This window comes from Lepisma saccharinum, chromosome 2 (assembly GCF_977018435.1).
Source record: "Lepisma saccharinum chromosome 2, izLepSacc3.1, whole genome shotgun sequence".
In the NCBI taxonomy this organism is placed as follows: domain Eukaryota; kingdom Metazoa; phylum Arthropoda; class Insecta; order Zygentoma; family Lepismatidae; genus Lepisma; species Lepisma saccharinum.
Window position 1 is genome coordinate 135,325,829 of NC_139230.1, and position 4,481 is coordinate 135,330,309.

Genomic DNA, 4,481 nt, shown 5'->3' on the forward strand with positions numbered 1-4,481 from the left:
GAGTGCCTATGCGCTCAACACGCAACACAAATCTATTTTACACAAAAAAGCCACAGACTTCCCACTCAATATAACGACCTCCCATCAAGTGCTGATGTATTTTCCACAGAATATGCCTTTCGGTCAACCATCAGAAGATATGTTGCTAAATAATATTTAATTGTCCTATCTTGACTTATTTATATTAATATTTTGTCTTATTTTGCTATTTTTATTTTTGTCCTTTTTTGTTATTTTCATTGTTACTGATTTCAGTGTAAAATGGCTACGTGCTGTATCTGAAATTTTCTCTTTTCTCAATAAATAAATATCCAAATATAATATTTATGTCTTGCAATACAAAGCATATGTATCTGTTAATCATGATGAGGTCATATCTATTAAATAAATATTTTCATTTTATTTTTTTACTAATAGGACTTCCCCAGTGGTACAGTGATAGCGCCATAGCTTTGCATTTGCTTCAAATTAGTAGGTTCGTAATACAGGCGATACGGAACATTTATTCTTACCTTTGACATATTTAGAGATATGAACCCTGCCAAGTGATAGAATTGAAAAGTGTGATTCAGGTTCCACCTCGCGTCTGAACAGGCGTCACCCAATGAAAATTTAAAAATAAGACTAATGAAAAGCAACCATTTCATTAATTTTTCCCATTATATTTTACTACATTGCCATGGATTCTGAGTATCTATGTGTACTTGCTTTGTTGCACTTATGGAAGTATTTTGTAAATGTAGTGTTGGATATCAAATATCTGAATAATCTTTAACACAGTTGTACAGCTACAAAGTGTAGTGTAGTGTAAGCTAGTGCAAAGGCTACACTCAACTGAAAATTCTGTCTACAGTTTTTCAGTAGATCAATGGGTGTTTTGAAACATCTACTGTTTTTAGTACATCAACTGTAATGCTACTGTCTTCTACTGTTTTTAGTAGGCTACTGTTTTCAGTAGCTGAAATGTACTGCTAATTTTTTCTACTGTTTTTAGTAGCCCAACTATTTTCAGTAGATGAACTGTACGGCTAATGTTTTCTACTGTTTTTGGTAGTACGAACGGTTTCCTCTATTTAAGTAGTTGAACTGCACTCTTAACGTTTGCAGTAATAAAATTGTACAGTGTCTCTCAAAAGTTTTAGGACAACGACATTTTAAACCAGGCAACCCAATTTACACAAGGAGTTGGTGGGTTGCGTGTAGAGGTAGGCTGAATTTCAGGGTTGCCACATGCACATTAGATATTTATAAAATACGCGAAAGAAAGAAATCAACGTATTATTGCACAAAACTAGAAAAAAATCAGTATTACATTTGTTGCAAATGGAAACACTTTCTGGAAGAAGGAAAGTCGGTGTTCTACTATTTCATTTTTGATGAGTCTGCACAAAGGAAAAGAGGAGAGAGGAAACGAAAGGGGACAAAGGAGAGTAGAAAAGAGAGAGCGAAAGGAGAAGAAGAAAAGTAAAGGAGGGAAAAAATATAGGACAGAAGTTTGTAGGAGAAGTAATTACGAGAATGGAAAAAGATGCGAGGAGATGAGGAAAGTGGACCATAGAGGAGAGAAGAGAAGAAGGAAACCGAGGTGATAGAAGAGGAGGAAAGGAGTTTGGAGAGGAGAGGAGGAGACGAGAAGAGGGGAGTGGAGTGGAGAGTAGAGTAAAAGAGAAGAACGAAAAGAAGAAGAGAAGAGTGCAATGGAGTCGGAAATCTAAGACAGGAGAGGAGATAAGAGGAGTGGAGAAGAGTGGGATGGAGAGAAGAGGCGACAAAAGTAGGGAAGGCGGTATTAGATAAAAGTATAGAAGGAGGAGGGGAGAGAATAAGGAGAAGGAGAAGAGAAGAACAGAAGGGACTGGAGACGAGAGGAGAGAAGAGGTAGATGCAGAAAATATCGTCTCGGCGTCAAGAACTAACTAATACATTGATCAAATTATCGACATGAAACATTCAATAACATTTTATAATGTATTGGAGAATGTATTAGATCGGCGCGAAATTCCTTTTGGCCGAGTTCAGAGCAAGATAAAATCTTCCACGTAAGATGTTTGATTTTACCTGCGATTATACCACTAAAAACATGAATATAATTTTAATATTTATAAGAATTGTCCAATTTTTACCCACTTCTCGGTTCGTTGAAATGAAGATGTTGTTATTAAATATTTCCCCTCCCCCATTGTTAATTCCAAAGTGAATCATTCCGTTTCACACGGCGTGCACAATGAACACAATGGGATATGACTAGAACTTCCGAAAAGATTCTGCCACCGGAGGGGTTTGAACCTACGACCATCAGATTGACAATCCTTAACGGTAACCACTAACCTACAAGCTTTCGCTCCTGAACGCAGGTGGAATGAGCTGACGAATGTGAAATGTAGATCCAACTCTCCTCCTACATGCCATGTGCAAAGAATACTTGTTTGTAACAAAGAAAACGAAGGTAATACGACTCGGCGAAAACATTTAATGGAGAAATGCACATGATGGAAACTTTTCATTCGATATTTGCAGAAGTATCCTTGCATTGAACTAGAGTGGAAAAAGGGGTAAAATTAGTATGTCCTGAATTTCCACAAATATAAATAGTTCTTTCATAAATATTTGTCAATGTCTTTGAAGCAGTACACAATTATCGTTAGAGTATCATAATTCAAGATCTGATACGTGAAAATATCCCTTTGAACTTGTGTCAATTCATTTATTTGTTTATTTTTTTTAGTAAATTTCAGATGCAGAATAATGTAGCCACTATACACTGCTATTACAAATAATGTCACCATGAACTTGTTTAATAAAAAGAAAATTTTTAAAAAAGGGAACACCTCGTAAGGAGAATCAAACCTGAGACCGCTAGCAGACCAATCGACAACTCTGACCACTATTTTTTTTTTTAAAGGAAACACCCCCTACACGGAGGTATCCCCCACCATTCACTCTTTTTCTCACTTTTACACTTTTCAATTCCTACATTTTTCTTTGTTTCTTATCAACTGGACGAACACAAATACCCATGCCTTACCCGGGACTCGAACCCAGAACCCCTGGCGTTGTAGCGCGCTCTGCTAACCACTTTCTTTTTTTATTATTGTCTCATTCTGATATACAAGTTATGGAATTACATTGTTTTTGACATAAGTGTAGTACTACTATTACAATTTGTATTTCTATCTGGTTAACCTTTACATTTTTGTTTGACCTAAATTAAGTATAAAGCACTAATAAGAAATTTGCATACCATTTCTTCCTTGCTTGGAGAGGAATTTTTTCATATTGTTTTTGCAAGAAGATACTGAATTGTTTCTTAAAACTGCTTTCGTCATTCTGAAATATATATAATAAGTATTCTGTTATCAACCATTGTACTGCTCGTTGTTTTGTTGGTGGATAAAAATTGAAAGCAGGAAAAACTACAGGGAGGTTATTTCAGTCGTTCACCGCCAGCGTGACGGCCGGTCGGCGGACTCTTCATGCAACAGGTCCCGGCAAATTGCGTTCAGGAAGTCCGTAACAGAAACCGCTTGTTTTGTAATGTTTCCACTTTTCACAATTACAGTTACAATTACAATTGAAATAAGCACGTACCTTGTCGCAAGGATGCTGTGTGTGTGTGTGTGGAAAAGGTGTCCTCCCAAATACAAATATTTCTGGCACCTTATTTCTGACAGAAAATCTTAGATTAGTCATCGCTACTTTATCCTCAGTTGTCGCGACAGCGCCGGCAGCTTATCGGGGGTTGGGTGAGTTGTCTGTCAGCCGCGAGAGGGCGCTTCATACTGCACGTGTCGGCAGTGATGCCAACCGTAGGGACATGTCCCTAAGCATAGGGACTTTTCACTAAATTTCGCCCGCGTAGGAACGCAGGGACAGATTTTGCCAAATGAGGGAAAACGTAGGTACTTTTTTCAATCTTGGTAAATGACATTTTATGAATTAGTTTATCTGGATACTTTAGCGAAGAGGAGAAAAAAGAACTAACTAACAAATCTCCATGAGAATTTTGGAACATGTTATCGGTTACCAAAAACTTTCAAGGCAAGTTCCTTTTTGAAAACATTTCCACTCTCGCGAAAATAGTGCTAACATTGCCACATTCTAAAGCGGAAACTGAAAGAATATTTTCAACGTTAAGTGATACAAAAACAAAAAAGGGAAATAAAATGGGACCAGAATTGTTAAAGACTGCAGGAAATACAGCATCACCAACCAACATCTATCTCTGCACAGCAGCAGCATGTATGACTTCAAATAACATAATCAACAGTAAACGACTCAACGTTATTCATTAGGGGTGTGCAGGATCCTTTACTTTAAAAAGTCGTTAATTCTCGACGTTTTCTGCCTTGTAAGTTTCTGGAACTTATCGAAAATTGTAAGTTTTTATTCTAGAAATGCAAAAACAATCACTTAAAGTGAAAATGACTTGTAAAATTCGAGATTTCCAGTGCTTCGGGAAATTTCGAACATTTCCGCAAATT